The sequence below is a fragment of the Elgaria multicarinata genome, chromosome 2, assembly GCF_023053635.1.
Source record: "Elgaria multicarinata webbii isolate HBS135686 ecotype San Diego chromosome 2, rElgMul1.1.pri, whole genome shotgun sequence".
NCBI lineage: Eukaryota > Metazoa > Chordata > Lepidosauria > Squamata > Anguidae > Elgaria > Elgaria multicarinata.
This window is the reverse complement of record NC_086172.1, coordinates 31,957,714-31,976,164: the sequence shown is the minus strand read 5'-3', so window position 1 is coordinate 31,976,164 and position 18,451 is coordinate 31,957,714. Positions and strand designations below refer to the sequence as shown.

The window sequence follows — 18,451 nt, the reverse complement described above, 5'->3', positions numbered from 1 at the left end:
TAAATACATCTCACCATAGTGCTGAAGACTGACCAGGTGACTTGTGTGCTTTGCTCAGTCTGTTATTCAGGTAATGATGGGCAACATTTCTTGTGGTTCTTGATCTTTAACCCAGAATTGGACAGGACATCTCTTCAAACAGAGAATACTTTTAAATCAGAGGACACCTACCAACCCTGGGCTCTGCCCTAGAATGAATGAAGGCTGAATAAATGAGCGTGTCCCTGAGCGGGTGCAGAGTGCATTTCTCTCACTACTGAACAACTACAGACTAGCCCACAACATCGAAGATTAAAGGATCAATCCCATGCCCACTTACCTGGGAGTAAGCCCCAGGACTATACTGTATGGGAGAGAGGACTCCTAGTCATAGAGGCCGGTGTTTCCCGGGTCCGTCCAGGGTCTACCGCTCCCCCTTCCTCCATTCATGAACGTAAGACATTGCCCTTCCTCCCCTCCACCCCCGTCCTCCCGCAGACGGAGGGAAAATCAAATTGCCCTCTGCCCGCAAGTACCGCCTGTGCGAGCGAGCGAGCGAGCCGCCGCTGGGAGACGCTCGGCCCCGGCGCGCCGGGGAGGCCCTTTGCTGCAGTCGCCGAGGTGTGGGTTGAAGGCGTCGCCGCCCCTCCCCGAGCCCGGCCACGCCTTGCTGCGAGGCCCCTGCCCCCGCCCCGAGTGAGGCGCGGAGGGGAGCGGCTGCCCTTGCAGCAGCCCGAGAGCGGGTTTCGTCGCGGAGGAAGGAGCCGGACGACCTCCAGCCTGCTTCTCCTCTGAGCGTGTCTGTTGGGAGCTTGGCGCCGCCTGGAGCGGCTCCCTCGCGTTTATCAGGGTCGGGAGGCGCCTGGACCGAGGCGGGCTGCGGGGAAGACCGCCTTGGAAGAGAAAGGTATGGAGAGAGCCGCGCTGTCCCGCTTTAAGTGCGCGCCCCTCTGCGGAGGCGCATTTTGGGCGGCGGGGGGCTCCGAGGGTCTCGCGCTTTCCCGCCCACCCACCCACCGAAGGATCCCGGCGCGCGCCGAAGCTCCAGGTGCCCTGGCTGCAGGGCTGCTGCTTTCCCGCTTGCAAAAGGCGGGACTGTGCGCCTGAGAAAGAGTGTGTGAGAGAAAGGATTTGGAGCGAGGGCGCCGGGGGGTTGGTTGTTGCGGGTACGCGAGGCAGGCTGGGCTGGAGGGTTTCTGGGTGCAAACGGACGGGGAATGAAGATTTGGTGGGAAGGGGGCTCTGGAACGCTGTGCGTGTGGAGGCTAGTGTTGCTGGGTCAGGGGCATTTGAAGGGGCTGCCAAAGAAGAAGAAGAAGAAAGATGGATGGACGGACGGACGGCTTGCGATGGGAGATAGCATGGATGATGGATTTCTCGCGTAAAAGAGAACATCTTTTGAGAGAATGGAAGAGGGATACTGGGAAGGGAAGGGTTAGGGGCAGCTAAGAGGACTCCTAGTTAGGTAGGAAGGGTGGTGCTTGGCAGAGCTACTGTGAGGGTGTTTTTCGGGGTGGGGGGAGTAGGTATCGATAGGTGGCTGCAGATAGATGAAAGAGCATAAAAGGATACGTCGTGGGTCTCATAGAGAAGGTTTAGAGGTAGGGAAAGGAATGAGGGTTGGGGGGGCTAAAGGGGGATTAGGAGGCGGTGATGGGATCAATTGAATGGAAGGGGGGAGGAGGGTAGCAGAGAAGGGGTGCCGGTGTGATGTGGTGGGATCTGGGAACAGAGGTTTGAAGCATTATTGCACAAGGGGCCAGCTTAGGATAGGAAGGCTAATTGGGGCTGTGCAACAGAGATGGGTGAAGGAGCAGGGGGTTGTGAGGGGACCACACAATAGTGTGGGTTTTTTTTGTGGCGAGCTGGACTGTAATTTTGATTTATGCTTCTTTGGGGCAAGGCAGCTGGGAATGAGGCAGCAACACAATTCTACTAAGTAATTATACATCTAGATTTAACCTTTCCCTTCCTTCCTCTGTCTCTTATTGTTTTTCCTCCTGACTTCGATTTTAAAACTAACTCTTGGGAACGTGTTGCTAGGACACACACTTTTTCTGAGAGGAGAGTTGTAAATTGTTTGAAGTTGGATGTGAGGGTTTTCCTTGCGAATTTGGTTCTCTAGTGTCTTCCTTCCTCTCTCCACCCCCCTCCTCCTTCCCGGTCTTTGTTTAGTCTCAAGCACTCTGCGTTTGTGTGTGTGTGTGTGTGTGTGTGTGTGTGTGTGTTCTCCCCTTTTTGTGTGTGTGGCGCTTGGAGAGGGATTGAAACCAGATTCTAGGGCTGTAGATTTCAATCTGTTGAGCCCTGAAGCCACTAGGTTGTGCAGGCAGCTCTTTGTCTTTGGGGACCTTTTGTCCCAACTCTGGACATCTGTGCCTTGTTGGAGTCCCCCCCTTTTTTTTGTTTAAGAATCCAGAGATTCAGTTGCAACAAGTTCCCTGCTTAGTAGCAGAGCTGCAATATAGCAATGTATAGAGTCAAGCTGCTGCTACTACTGCCTGATATTGCACTCTGCCTTTCTGTATTGTTTTTACTGTGATTGTCACCTTTTTTTAATGGACAGAGGCTCTGTGCTTTAAGCAGCTGAACAAGAGACAGAATTCAAGAAGTGAAGCCTTTCCTGGTACAGTGGAGGCAAAAACTTCACCTGTTATTCTGCATCTTTTGCAGCTGTTCAAGCTTCTGTCATTAAGAAAGCAAATAAGAAAGGAGCAATTCTTATTTCTCACTGCCTCTCTCCCTCTACTCACAATGCCTTTTTTTAAGAAAAAGAGTGAAATTACCCTTGAAAGTGAACTTCCTTGCATAATCCATTGTCAAGAGTTGACTCCCATTTGTTACATGAGAGATGGGTGCCCCAGGCCCATACTTGTAATGGTGTTCCTGAGTGAGAAAATCACAAGAAGATAAGGGACTTCATCAATTATTCTCTCTTTCTCTCTGTGTGTGCATTCTGGGATTCTGGGATCACTTTCCAAGGGGTCTTTCACCTCCTCGTATACTAGAGTTGAAATGCTTATAAGTAGGCATGCAAGTAAGTCTATAGAAGTTACTGGCCCACCTGCCCACTCACCTGTAAATGTTTTAAAATGCCAGGGGTAACAACTCAGTTGCAACAAGCACACTGGTGCCTGGGCTGGGGGAGAACCCGTCAGCGCCAACTTCATGAAAGCTTCCCTATCTAGTCACCTTACTTGCTATTGAGTGAATGGTTATTTAAAAGCAAATTTGCCACATCTAAACATGAGCTATGTCAGCTTCCAGTGGGTGTTCTCTAGATTTTTTGGACTTCAGCTCCCATCAGCTCCAGCCAGCATGGTAAGGAATCCTGGGAGTTGTAGTCCAAAACTCCGGGGGGGGGGCACCAGGCTGGGCAAGGCTGCATTAGGACATCCACATTGGCGCCCTTTGGTCCCTGATGGCTGGATGAAATTTCATGGACTGAAGTCCTTTGCACAATTGACCAGAGGTAGGAAGTCACGTAGGATGCACATTTGATCCTCTAAATTAGAACTTTCTCATAATGCCTTTGTAACTGCGACATGATTTCGTTTAGTGATCAGTGATTATACATAAGCATACATCAGTTCAATTCAAAACTTAGTCTGTTAATATACACTGGGGATAGATTTTGAAGAGATTTTTTAAAATGTCTTTTTTAAAAGCAGCTAGGTTGAAAAGTTACCTTTTAAATCATTCACAGTGACAAGTGTTCGTTCATTATTAAAATGCAAGTGGAATGAAAAAATGCATTGTAGATGTATTTATAAAGAATTACTATGAATGGGAATTGTCAGGATATTTGAACAGTATAGATACTCTTGATATCTAAATCATGTGAAGGAAACTATTAAATGGAAATGGCATTCAAGAGACGAACAATTATTAGAAGCACTTAGATTAACTTGAGTGTGTCATTGTCATGTGCATTTCAGTTACATTTGTCACCTGCAAGCTCATTTTGAAGCCTGACATTTAAGGAGGTAATTTTTTAAAAAAATTAGAGGGCCATGGCCAATACTTAAAATAAGTGGATCTTATTTCTCTTTTGGGTAACATGCCTTCACCTTTCTTTTGCAAGCATTTTATATGGATAGTGGAGCTAAATTCTGTTTTATCATTGCAAAGAACAGAGCAAAGGTAACATCAGTATAAACCAAGATGTGTATGATGTTTCCTTTGCTTTCTCAAATAATTATTGTGTGGAACTTATGGGGATGTGGCTTCATGCCAAATGTTATGGATTACTTTTTGTTCTGGGATCCTGGTTTCACTTATGTCCCATGAAAGACTACCTTAGCTGGAGTCACATATTCAAACAGGATGCTACCATGCCCACAGAGGTCTCAAAGTGCATTATAGTTACTTGAAAAATGACAGTCATAAATTAATGGATGATCTGTCATAATTAAATTTGTTTCTTAAAATGTGAATAGAACAAGACACGGTTGGCCACCAATACTATTTACTAGATCTTCTATTTCCAAGCATGTTAGTGAGCTCATGAGCTTCTGAAAAAGATGTGGAAGGTGGACATTGCTTATTTTTCTTGGCATCTAAAATTGCAGAGATTTGCATCTCCCCTGCCTTCATAATTAGCAGCCATGATTACCTTGCATATCTATATTTCCAGTCTTTGTCTTGCAAGAAATGAAGTTTACATGTTACGTTTCTGCATTACCTACTAGTGAGCCATTCCAAATCTGCCATTCCTTTGAACATCCTTGAATATTGAGCCATTGGGGCATGTATGTTTATTTATTTATTTATTACATTTCTATACCACCCAATAGCCGGAGCTCTCTGGGCGGTTGATTCCTCATTGTTCAAGTGGGTCTGTCATGGCGCACCCTGATATTCCTTTTTTCTGCTTCTATAATTACAATTGAAATGAGATAATTAATGTTTCAGGAATGTTGGGATCCAGAATTTGGGCTAGATGATTCCCATCAAGTTTATTTCTAGCTTCACAATTCTAAGATCACCTCCCTCTGAAAATATGTAAAATTAAGAATGATTCCAATAAAAGTGCAAGTTCAATCAGTTTTCCTGCTGAGTCATGATTGTTTCATATGGTAGTCTATCCTGTTGCCTGTGAGTTCAATATGGCAATAGGTGGGCAGTGTTTCCCTGTGTGAATCATTGCTTTGTCAAACCTTATACCAGTCTTACCCAAACTTGTACCCTCCAGGTGTGTTTTACTAAACTCCCATGCTATACTGGCTGGGATGATGGAAGTTGTAGTCCCAACACATCTGAAGGGTGCCATATTGGGGAAGGCTGCCCTGTACCAAACAAAGGAGAGATCTTTCCCAAATCAGTCCCTGTTGGTCTGGCACATCTGTGAAGTAACACAGTTGTAGTTTCATTCTCACACAGTAAGGGCACAATCCTAGATGTGTTTAGACAGAAATAAGTCCTACAACTCCCCAGCATTCCCCAGCCAGCATGGGTAAGTTGTAGAACCTTTTTCTGTCTAAACATGCCCTTAATTTCCAAAATAGTCTGTTTTTCCCCAACTTTGGCTACCAGACTGGGAGCCGGGAAATCCCCACTTGGCCACGGAAACCCACTGGATGACTTTGGGCCAGTCACAGACTCTCAGTCCAACCTACCTCACAGGGTTGTTGTTGTGAGGATAACATGGAGAGGAGGATTATGTTCACCGCCTTGGGCTCCTTGGAGGAAAAAAGGCGGGATATAAATGCAATAATAAAATAATAATGTTCGTGTTCATGACTGGCTTCATAACATACCTCTGTTCTGTGCTACGCTTTAGTCTTTTGGCAAAAGAGACTGCTGTTGTGGTGGCAGCTAGTATCTGATAAAATGTAAGTTACTATGGCTGTTTTGTTAATCACTAATTGTTAAAACTGGGCTACTATCCCGTTGTTTCTTCATTATACCTGGAATAATTTTCCTGGAAAAAGGAGTACAGGTAGACATTTATTTTTAATGCTTTTGCTCTGCACAAAGTATGCAAAGGAGGTTCTTAAACATTTCAATGGAATTTGCAGAGCATTGTTGTTTCTTGCATTCTTTTAGTCAGAAATGTTTCTCTTCAGTTCTGTGTAGAAACGCTCCCACTCCCACTTGTGATACGGAGTGCCTGTTGGCAATTTTAGGATTCTTCGTTTTTCACCCTGAAAATAATGCAGCTGCTCATGCAGAATAATGTGGGGTAGGGATGCCCCGTTCTGATAAGTCTCGTGACTGGTCAAGCTATGCCTTCTAAATTGCACCACGATGGAAGATTGGGAAGGCACCAGGGCAAGGCAGAATGCAAGGTTTAGGAGTAAATTTTATTGCATTTAGTACAGAAGTCATTGCACCATGTTACTTTCCTCATACTTCTTGGTAACATAAGAGGTCCAAGATACACAGTGGAGCTGGTGCCACAACATAGATACTTGCTACATCAGTATCACCTCTCTTGGGAACTGGGGCAGTTTTGGTATTGAGACCTCCCATGGGATCTTCGGCTTTCAATGTAATGCAGAAGGAGCCATGTTGCAGTGGCCCCCATGTTGCTCAAGATGACTTTGGAAGGGACCTGTAGAGTACATTTGACCCCTGAACCTACAGCTGTATAGGCATGCCATTAGAACAGCCTTCTGAATCCTGGTGCTCTCCAGATTGACTACAGTTCCCATCACCTGACCACTGACCATGTTGCCTGAGGCTGATGGGAGTTGTAGTCCCTCACATCTGGAGTGGGGTAGGTTGGGGAAGGCTGCTTTAGAGGATACAGTGGTTTTGTGCTTGGCATGATGCTGAATAAAGAAATATGTCTGTACTACAGGTAGCCTGGAAGAGTGTTCCCCAGCCTGGCCATGCTGCCTGGGAATTTGTTGCCCAATACATCTGGAGGGCAACATGTTGGGGAAGGTTGGCCTAGGGGTAACTCCATATAAAAGCCATCTGTTGGAGCAGCAACACTAGAGATGGTATTTTTCGCAAGTATTGATTAGTGAGTAGACTAGTAGCTCTGCATTGGTCTTCGAATTGGAGAGTCCAGGTCCAAATCTTCCTGATGTTTGATGCTTTTTGTTGGGTTGCCCTCATCAAGACATAAGTTACCTCACGGGGGAGTTGTGTGATTAAACTGACCCAGAAGAAGGGTAAGAAACAAATGTAACTCCGAACTTTGTTTGTTTTATAAGATGAGTGCTCAAGGCAATTTACAATACAACCATAAAACCAATAACATACAATTATTCACCCAAAACTCCCACCAGGAATAAAACTGACAAAATACACACATGACAATAAAACAGAGGAACTGTCTAAAATCAAAGAGCAGCATATCTACTAAAAGCTTGGCAGAACAATATAGTTTTTACTAACCTCCTAAAGGCCATTACCAAGGGAGTCAAAACTAACCTCCTTGGGAAGGGAGTTCCACAGCTGGATGCTGCTACATAGAAGTCCTGTCACCCACTAACCTCACCTCTTTAGGAGGTGAGACACACCACATGGCCTCAGATGATGAATGCAGGCTTCAGCCAGGTTTGTACAGAAGGAAGGTGATCTTTTAGATAGCCTGGCCCTAACCATTCACTTACATAATCAGCTTCTCCTTCCATGCTAAAGTATTTATTTTATTTCTAGTCATCACCTTTCTAAACATTACCTTTGAGTATTCATAGTCCAGTGATGGCGTGACACTTTGGTGCCATTGACTTTTGTCCTGTGCCATGTGGGTCTGACTCATGAGTTTAAACATCTGAGGTTATCAGCAGCAGGGCTCATTGAGTGATTTTAGGATTAAAACTACTCCATGGACTACTGTCAGAGTTGGTAGTCTGTTTGTTAGGAACTGTTTGCTGAAACTGCAATAGCATGCATGAAGTGTATAGAGCTGTAAAAAAAGGAATGTCTCTGAATCCTAATGCAACATATTGAACAAATGGCATTGGAGGCACTGACCCGGTTCACACAATAACTGTGGTTTAAACTAGCCAAGGTGGCTTGTTTAAGATGCAGTGTGTACTGTGTATCCTTTGCCTTATTACCCATCCAGGTGTGTCTTGTTGTGTCATCCAATGGCTTGTTTGAGAAGGAAACAACCCTCAAATAAACCAACAATGGACCATGGGTTACTGTATTTCCACTGACTATTGCTTGTATCAGCTGTACTTGTGCAAATCATTTATTTATTTATTTATTTATTTTAGTATATTTATATCTTACTTTCCAACTGGAGTCCTCAAACTGGCTTACAATATTTATAAAATATAACAGATACAGCAAGAACCACATGCTGAAAAAACAGACACCCTCTCCCACTTCTCGAAATCACAACCAGTTCCCCTGGAATGGAAGTCAGCCTCTAACGTTCTTTCCCACAGGGAAGTTGATGTCAGTTAGCCCTCTGTGGGAGGGGACAGTCCAACTGGAGCAGGCCCTGATATTCTCTTTGCCTACTTCTGTCTCCCTTGCTTCTTCCTTCCCAATAATTAGCTAGCGCCTACTGGCTCATGAATTTAGCATCCATCTCAAGGCCTCATTCTCAGGTAGCAGTCTTTAGGCACCGTTGCAGTAAACAATCCATATTTTCGTTGACAGTTATTGCCAAGAGAGAGAAAGGCCAGAAGCATGAGCTTAATATTCTGCATTTGAATTGTATTAAATTCATTTAAACGAAATGCTCAGCACAAAGAAAAACAATTCTACGTAGGCAAGAAGGCACCTCCAAATTGTAGCTGTGTTTTTGTTTACTTCACATCTTGCACCTGTGCTGTGTTACATTATGATTTCCATTACACAGATTGAGTTAAATTGGATACATTTTATTTCTCTGGTACGATGGGAGTGACTTCTTACCATTATCAAGGCACAAGCCCTGATCTTTCTAGCAATGGTAGGTGGGTAACTGTGTTGTCCCTTAACCAGGGATTTAAAGGCCCGCTTCCCCAGTGCGTTAATAACCAATCAAACACACGAGGCTGGAGAATACACTTAATCTATTTATTTCCGATACTGCAGTATGGGGGTGCTCTCCGGTTCTACAAGATGGAGGCGCCCAGAACAAAGAAATCTCACAGTATATACAGGTCCTGACTACAAGAGGATGTTAGTTTCTTTCTAACCCTTCTATTGGCCAGTTCTGGATTAGCAAGTTAAGTTACATTCAATTTTTCAAGTTAAGGTGCACAATTTCAATGAGTCATAGGTTACATTCGATGCTCTATTGGTCGAAAGTTTTTCCCTTTGTCTGCTAGGACATGATGTCCACCATTAAGGAATGCAAATCTGGCATGTAGACACCCTTTGGCAGAGAAGCTATCTTTTAACCCTTGGCACATTACCTTCATCAGAGAGATGAAACCTCTCCCTGGGGCCATCAACTGTACAAATGTAATGGAGGAAGGAGGAGAGCCTAACTTCATGGTAAAAGTCTGATTGTTCCAATTTCTTCACTTCTAACTGCTTGCCCTAGTGTCTGTGCAAGTCAAAGCAATGGTGAAATTGACTAGACTAGGGGCTCATCTACACCAAGCAGGATATTCTGCTATGAAAGTGGTGTATAAAAGGCAGGAGCCACACTACTGCTTTATAGCGGCATTGAAGTGCACTGCAGGATCTACACTACTGCCTTATAGTGGTAATGAAGTGCACTGACAGCTGTTGGGGCCCATGACACAGCTACACCAAGCAGGATATAACACTATGAAAGTGGCATGAAAGTGGTATATGTCAATGGGCCCCAACAGTTATCAGGGCACTTCAATACCGCTATAAAGCAGTAGTGTGGCTCCTGCCTTTTATATACCGCTTTCAAACTAGTTTCATAATGGAATATCCTGTTTGGTGTAGATGAGCCCTAGGTTTCAAGCATCTTGTCTGGCTTTTCACTGCCTTTGGAATGAGTGAGTGTGTATGTGTTTAATGGCAAGAGAGAGAGAGGGAGAGAGATAGCCATGTACTTCTTACTACTTGAAGAACCATATGTGAATAAGCATCCATTGTTTCTGCACACAAAAAAAGAAAAAGAAAAACAGTTCCAAAACTGCTCTGGATGTTGGGATGAGGGGAAAAGTGGTGTTTGTTTTCAAGGGTGCTATCCAATAGGTGTGTGTGTAACAGTCAGATCAAAATATAAACTCGCCTGTCCTAGTATCTAGACTCGCCTGTCCTAGTATCTAGACCTAGTATCTAGACTCGCCTGTCCTAGTATCTAGACCTAGTATCTAGACTCGCCTGTCCTAGTATCTAGACCTAGTATCTAGACTCGCCTGTCCTAGTATCTAGACTCGCCTGTCCTAGTATCTAGACCTAGTATCTAGACTCGCTTGTTCTAGTATCTAGACCTAGTATCTAGACTCGCCTGTCCTAGTATCTAGACCTAGTATCTAGACTCGCCTGCCCTAGTATCTAGACCTAGTATCTAGACTCGCCTGTCCTAGTATCTAGACCTAGTATCTAGACTCGCCTGTCCTAGTATCTAGACCTAGTATCTAGACTCGCCTGTCCTAGTATCTAGACCTAGTATCTAGACTCGCCTGTCCTAGTATCTAGACTCGCCTGTCCTAGTATCTAGACCTAGTATCTAGACTCGCCTGTTCTAGTATCTAGACCTAGTATCTAGACTCGCCTGTCCTAGTATCTAGACCTAGTATCTAGACTCGCCTGTCCTAGTATCTTGACTTCACTTTTAAGCTTAAAAGCTAGCTTAAGCTTTTCAAAAATATACAGCTTGAACTGTTGTGAACGTTTGATAAGACCCCATGACAGGACAGCAAAATGGAACATCTTTGCTGTGGGCAATTAAAGTTCTGCGATACCGCTTGTAAAGATCTGAAAATACATAATTTATCCATAGTAGGAGATTTTGGTCACTTCAGACTAAGTCCAGGATTAGATGGGATCTGAATACAGATGTTTCATTTATTCAGAGATAAGAAAAACATGCAGCAGAAATAAGTAATCGGCATCTGAAATATGATCAAGCCATTACATTTTGCAGTGGAGATTTGCAAAAAGCTGGAAGAGTATGAAAGAATTTGCTTAGCCATATGAAAGTGTTGGGGTGTGCGTGTTCTCTTCATAAGGTCCTCTGAGGACATCACATTTCTGAACATTGAAGGAAAAGAATGCTCTCTAATTTCATATTTCTTCAATAGCAGGAACTAGTAGTGCCAGAGCTTTGACTCAAATGGGAATAGAAGTAAACTGTAATTTAACCTACATACAGGATGACTTCTTTAACTGGAGAACAATCCATTGGGTGTCACACTTTCTTGGGTCATTTTTATCCATCCATTTTATTATCATAACTCAAAGCTGAGAGGCGTAAAGAACTCAAGAGTTGGTAGGCTTCCAGAATTTTAGGTGGGGAAATGAAAGTTATACTTACGGATGCATAAGTATAGTTCTGCTGTTTAATTTTATACTTCAAGTCAAAGAAGTTCACTATTCTAGGTTTTTGGGTTCTTGCTGAATTTGCAGTTCCTTTGAATAGCTCCATAATCTTTGGTGTATAGTTTTGGTATGGTCAAGTCGCACAAGCATTTTTTTTTTGCTATGCATTGGCTGCATGAAAGGGTCCTCCTAAGATTGTGCACCTTCCACGTTTTGAGCCTAGATGTCTGTATAGGGAAAGTCTCTGTGCCTAGACCTCTATATGTGCTGGAACCCTGTGTGATCAGGCTTCTCAGTTGTGTGGGTCTCTTTGCACATCGGCTTCTCCAATGCCAGCCTTCCCCAACCTGGTGGCCTTCAAATGGTTGGGCCTACAAATCCCAAGTGGCTGGGAAAAGTTGGGAATAGTAGTCCACTATATCTAGAGGGCACTTGGGTGGGTAAGGCTGGCATATGCAGATGTTCAGTTTAATTTCTTGCATTGACAACTCCTCATTCGCAAAACAGTTTCCCTACCCATAAAGCTAAAACATATGTGACTAAAATACACCCACTGGTTACATCCAAGAAAACAACAGCCCCTAAAAATTCAAAACTGAAAACCATACTGTCTCAGCCTGACTTGCTTATGCAGATGTTAATGTTCACTGTGTGACCTTGGAGGTGGGCTAGCTGTTCAGTTCCCACTGGCCATTACTCAAGTACTAGCAACCAAGACTGATGCACCTCATTTTCTGCAGTGAAACTGAGTGACACCAATGCAACTGTGCAGGACGCAGCTGCTACCAAGCTCAGCAGTTTTGGGGATGTGGGACAACCCAATAGGGTTTAACTTGGACCTATAAAGCCTTAGACCTGGGCCCAATTACTTAGTCTGAAAACTTGTTGCCTGACTAAGATCCAGTGTACTCCAACTATCCTTTCCCACCTACCTACAGTATATGTCTGCATATATATATGCTTGCTCGTCTGCACTGATATTAGCCCATATAGTAGTTTTAAGCTTAACCAAGTAGACAGGAAACATTCTGACTCTTTAGCTGAAGTGTTGGGCATTTAGAATTGCCAGCCCTGCTGATGGTAGCAGCAAACTTTTAATTTGATTTGCAGTTTTGCATCAGATACAGTGCTTTTGTTTCTAAAGGAAATTGTCCAGTCTCATTTGTATGGCATGATGCCATTAATTGTGGTATTGTTGCTTGTTTTGATCCCCAAGAACAGCTTTTCCCAACCCAGGATCCCTGGATGTTGTTGGACTATAACTCCCATCATCCCTGGTCATGGACAACGTTGGCTGCAGATGGCGACAATTCTAGGGCAAATGACATCTGGGAATCCTAGTTTGGGAAAAGCTGCATATTCCTGCCTGCCTTTGCTCTAGATAGAGGAACCAGCTTTGAAGACCTTGGTTTTCTTGGTTTGGGTGAAGGGACAAAAGGTATTGCAAAGGAAGTATTCTGGAGTGGGAAAAGGTGAAGAGTGAAGGAAGGGCTTTGTTTTGTTCTAAACAGCTTCCTCCTCCCTCCATATTGGATCAGATTCAGGGAAGTAAACCTGGGGAGGAAGGGTGTTTAGTCCTTTTCTCTTATACCATTTCCCCAGTGTAAATATTCCTCTGAGGCGGGGGGACAGGACACAGGCGCTGTACAAATATCTGCATGTTTCCTCCTGTGGGGCAAATAGCAACTTTGGGGAGTTATATAGATCAGGGCCTTAGCTAGACCTAAGGTTTATCCCGGGATCGTCCCGGGGTCATCCCTGTTCATGTAAATGACACATGGGATATCCTGGGAGCAGGTAGGGACGACCCCGGGATGATCCCGGGATAAACCTTATGTCTAGCTAAGGACCAGGAAAATGGCATGAGGAAAGAGGTTAATCCTCTCAGCTTCAGTTCCGTGATCCAGTTCAAGCTCTCCCAAGTCTGCTTGGAATCAAACAGAATCCTTTGTGAAGAGGAGACACCCAAGCCAGGGGTGGGTGGGGTCATGTCATCAGCTCCAGAAAGGACTATGAGTTGCCTGAAACAGTGCTGCTGCTTCATAATGTTTATCTTTTCTTTTAGTATTTTCCATTGTAAACTACCTTGGGTACTTTGGTAGGAAGGTAGTATATAAATGCAGTAAACAAATGGACAAGCAAGTGGGAGAGTTGACAATGGACCTCTAGTTTGGCCCTAATATATTGCCCTTGACCTCCATCAGCCCAGCATTGTTCAAGGGTTTATGATAGCTCTGTGTCTAATGGCCTTTCCTCACATTATATGGCACTAAACCAAGTTTGACCACTGAGTGTGTATTTGACAGGAGCTGAAGCCAATCTTGGTTCTTTGATAAGAGTATCTATATGCTCCATGTGTTCAGCCTTGCAAATAACCCAGCAAACATTACTAGCTTGCTATAAAGGTAGTAGTCTGTGGCCTTAGCTAGACCTACCTTTTAGCTCGCAACAGAGGAGGGAAGATCCCGCGATGTGTTTATCGCGAGATCCCTCCTCTGTCTACAAGTGACACACGACGACCTCAGCAGGAGAGGCGTCATGTCCACCTTTTTTTTAATTTTTAAAGAGGAAGGAGCTCATGCGCTAAAGGTAAGTTTTTTGTTTTTTTAAAAAATTAAATTCCCGCTCCCCCCCTACCCCTGATGGGCGCAGTGCTCCTGAGGAATACTGTGCCCCCTGCACGGCTCCCGGCTCTGCATGAGGAATCGCATGGAGCCGGGTCAACCCGCGGCAACAGGCCACATGTTCGGTGGTCTCGGGCTCAGCCCGAGACCGCAGAAAAACCAAGGACAAAGTGGAGGGCGAGATCCCGGGGCAAGGGAGGGAACATCGCTCCCTGATCCCGGGTTCCCCTGTGCGTCATGTGGATGCACAGGGACGATCCTGGGGTTTGCCCCGGGATAAAGCCCCATCTAGCTGTGGCCTGTATTTCCATGTTGGCAGGTGGTGTAAAAAAAAAGAGAGTCTTCTACCAAGCTGACTGGAATGGAGCAATCCATTCATTCTCTTACAGTCCTCTCACTTGCCTGCTTGGAGTTCCTGGTTGTCTGTGGCTGCCATGTTAGTTAAATTCAAGACTGCATCTATTTTGTCTCTTTAAAAAAATTGCTCTATATCTAAAAAATGTAACTTTTGAAGCAGTCAAAAGAACTGCTATGTTGAATTTCACTTGATTTGTTTTTAACTTCTAGATTACAATCTGCAGTCTGATCGCTTCCTCCCCCTTTTTTCTTTTTTCTATCTTTTTCACCTTTCTCAGTTGCCGCTGACGCGAAGGATGGGTAGAAGTCAGACAAAGGCACTCTAGGAATAAAGAACTCATTTTGTAAATGTTCACAGCTGTTTAACATTGCAACGATAAAAAGTATCAAGCGATTTGTAGTGGACCAGTTTGAAGTGTGACCTAGTTTGTTCCTAGTAGTGCACATATTTCGTTGACCTTTCTTTTGTAAACACATGTGAGAGTTGGGCCTAGTGTTGCTTTTATTTGCTTGCTGTTCCAAAAGTTAATGACTGAGACAAGGAAGGGGAAGCTTGCAAGGCGCATTTGGGGAGGAAATGTTTGGGGGAGTAGTGGAGTGTTCTTGGAACATGTATCAGCTGATACTATCTCTTAAATGTATTCATACAGATTAATACAACTGTAAATGGAAACCACTTGTGTTGAGGAATTCGGTATGTTATGGCTGAAGCTTGCAAAGTACTTTGTTAGTTTGGGTTCTTGGCCAATTCAGAAAAGCTTGTGCTACTTCACATACTTTTAGGCTCAGTCAATATCTGTGAAGGGCTAGTTGGCAAAACCGCTGGAGCTTCTGTATAGCATGAAAAAAAGGAGAAAGGTCTCAGGATGCTATAGACAAATTTGTGGTAGAAAAGCCCAACGTGTTTCAGGCTCAGTATAGCAGTCTTCCCCAGAGAGCTTCGGCTATTGGGCGGTATAAAAATGTAATAAATAAATAAATAAATAAATAAAACCTGGACTACAGCTCCCAGCATTCCTGACCATTTACCATGCTGGCTGGGCCTGATGGGAGCTAAAGTCCAAAATGTTGGGATGGCATCAAGTTGGGGAAGGCTGTCTTGAATTTTTTTGACAAAGTGCATGTATGATGACATTTGCTAACTTTCTAAAGAGTAACCTATCCACTATTTTTACCCATGCGTGGTGCGTAGAATATTATGAGAAGGACTGAAATGGATAATTTTGGCAGTCGTTCGCTGCTGTTACAGACATAGTTATGGGTGTCTATCTCTGAAGAGGAAAACCACATGTGCACACACCCTTTTCCCATTGTAGTTGCAAGATATTTTCTGTCTTAGTGCAACGAACAATAACTATTCTTCATTGTTAGGTTGGGAGACCAGAAGGATGATGCTTCACCTCTTCCACTAGCAAGAGATTTATTTTTCAGAGTCTGGGATCTTGATAGATACTGCAACACCTGCTTAAAATGCAGCATTGAAAGGTGGTGATGAGGTGGAACTATTTCTGTTATAGTAGTATAAGGAAGCCTTAATGCATATATGATACAACTATTAAAAGTTTATTCAAGCCCTCAGTTCTGATGAGATAGTTGTGGAAATGTACATTGATGGTGCTATATAAATAATAATAATAATGGACACATATCTGGGCATGTAAGAAATAGGTATTTAGGTTAGGGAGCGATGTAGGAAGAGCCTTCTGAAATGAATGTTTTGTTTTTATCAGGTCCTAAGCAGACTGTGGATCAGATCACGTGTCATGGTGGCAAATCGTGTGTTAATTAATCCTTGATTTGTCTGAATGAGTGCCAAGAACAAGTCGTGTGGGATAAATAACCCAGAGTTAACCTAACAACAAATTGTGGGTTTAAAAGTATAATTTATTCAGACAATAGTTATAAATTTACTAACTGCTTTTAAATGTTTTTGAATTTAATGATTTTATGATCAAACCAAGTTATACAACCAGCTGAAGCTTAACCCAGACAAGACAGAGGCACTGTGCATTGGGAAACCAATTGCTATGGATGGAAGTCTTCAACTGGTCTTAGATGGGTTGCAATCACCCGAAAAGGCCAAGTCTGGCAATCCTTTTGGGCTAATGGGGGAAGCCCAGGGGGCTGTAGTGTCCAGGACTGCATTTTATGCGCTGACACTAGTACGTCTGGAGAGTTTGGACCTTGTCTCAGTTATCCATGTACAAGTGATGTCCAGGCTAGTCTACTGTATTGTGCTATACATGGGGCTGCCTTTGAAGACAGTGCAGAAAATTCAACTGGTGCAGAATGCATCTGCCTGAGCGTTGATTGGGGTGAGGTGATTTGATGATGTAATGCCTATAATGTGTCAGCTGCATTGATTGCTATTGTGTTTCTGAGCCCAGTTTAAAGTCCTGGTTTTGACCTTTAAAGTCTGTATTACTTTAAAGGGGCTGTATTACTTGAAGGACTGCCTTCATCCTTATCAGCTTGCTTGCATTTTAAAATCAGCAAGAGAGGCTCTTCTCACTTGCCTATCTGTGTGGGCAGTTTGGTGGGCGAGTACATGAGAGAAGACATTTTCTGCAGTGCCCCATCACTTCTGGAATAAGGCCCCATCATTGCAGGCCTTTAGAAGGCCCTTCAGACTTGTTGCTTTCCCCCAATTATGTTTTATCAGACTAGGTTATAGCTGTAACGATATTTTAGGCTCTGTCTTTTGCTGATGATTGTTGTTTCGTGGAACTGCTCCAGCTTTTATTACCACATTGATTTTTTAAATTATATACATTTTCTTGTTGCATGCCGCCTTGGGAGGGCTCCTGCCTTGAAAGGCGTCCTAGAAATATTTTAAATAAATAAACCATAGCTGTATCCTCCATTATCTGGGCTTCTTAGGAACTACAGAGAAGGTTGGCTGCAACGCTTTCATAAAATTGCCAGTCAGTAGCCCAATTGCATGCATTATAGCTGGGGTGGGGAGCCTCTATCAGCCCATGGTCCAAATTCAATAACAGCTCTTGGGGGCTGTGTGGCATTACCCCACAATTGATTATCTTGTATATGTCTAGATTAGTATGTCTGGTGCGTATGGAATGTTAGAACCGAGTGGGTGTGGTTTATGATGTAATAGGTGTGTGTGTGGGGGGGGGAAGGAGTATATAAGGAGAGTATTGAGAGTTTGTGAGGTATGGGGTGAGTTTGAATGTGTGTGAGGAGAGTTGTTTAGTTGTAGAGTACGAAGAGTTTGGATTTTAGGATTGGTGTGAAGAGAGTGAGGTGGTTGGTGTGTGGAGAGTTTAGATCAGGCAGGTTTGAAAGTATATTTTGATTTAAAGCTTTTTAACAACAATAAACTTATTTTTATTTTCTTAGCTACCAAATACCATGTGTCAGCTTGGAATTATTGACCTGCCTTAAACACCCACACCAAAGTATTCCCACAGTATATTTTGAGAGATCCTGAAGTAAACCTGTTTCCCTCTTAGGTAGGGGAAAAGTTTTTATTAACCCTCCCTCAGGTTTTCAAGTGGTGGTGCTTGGCCTGAGAAGGGTATATGCAACGGGCCTAGTGTAAAGGGCTGGTGACGTCGCAGGCTGCATTCCAGTGGTCGGCTGGATTGAAGGCAAAGGGGGTGGAGCCAAAGGCAAAAAGTTTTGGGCCAAAAATACAAAAAATGCCACCATATTATAGCTTAGAGCTTTTACTGCCAGTAACTAAGCCTTAGGAGAGGCACTTCAACCTTTTAGAACGAGGAGAAACTGCATGAGATCTTGGAAACCACCAAACAATCAGTGGTTGGTGCAAATTGGGTGTGGCCCTCCGGGGAACCCCGAAGGGGCAGATTGGGATGCCAGGAGGGCCAAATTGACCTCTGGGCTGAAGTTCCACAGCCCTTCATTATCTCTATGATTTCCATTTCTTTGCTCTACCTGGCAAGTCAGCTGCATAAACCGAGTTTGCCAATCAAACATATTTATTCATAGAATAAACTTAATATGGAAAGGCGCAGTGAGAGTACTCCAACAGTTAACCATTGTCGGTTACTTTCAGACCCTACCCATGATCTCCTGTCCCTCCATCACACCTGTTTGTTCTAGTGCCTTCTTCACAATTAGTTGTAACTTAGGCTTTACTGACC

At 43.8% G+C, this 18,451-nt stretch overlaps 2 protein-coding genes across 4 annotated transcripts in view; one reads left to right on the top strand and one right to left on the bottom strand.

Annotated features, from left to right (window-relative positions):
• Window positions 1–18,451, bottom strand: part of STAT1 (signal transducer and activator of transcription 1) — a 365,052-nt gene that overhangs the window by 136,007 nt on the left and 210,594 nt on the right. The gene's annotated exons all lie outside the window — the stretch shown is intronic.
• Window positions 734–18,451, top strand: part of MYO1B (myosin IB) — a 135,614-nt gene continuing 117,896 nt past the window's right edge. For all 3 annotated transcript variants that reach the window (XM_063116243.1, XM_063116242.1, XM_063116241.1), the window contains exon 1: window positions 734–886. The gene's annotated coding sequence lies outside the window, so the exon portion shown is untranslated. The remainder of the gene's footprint in view (window positions 887–18,451) is intronic.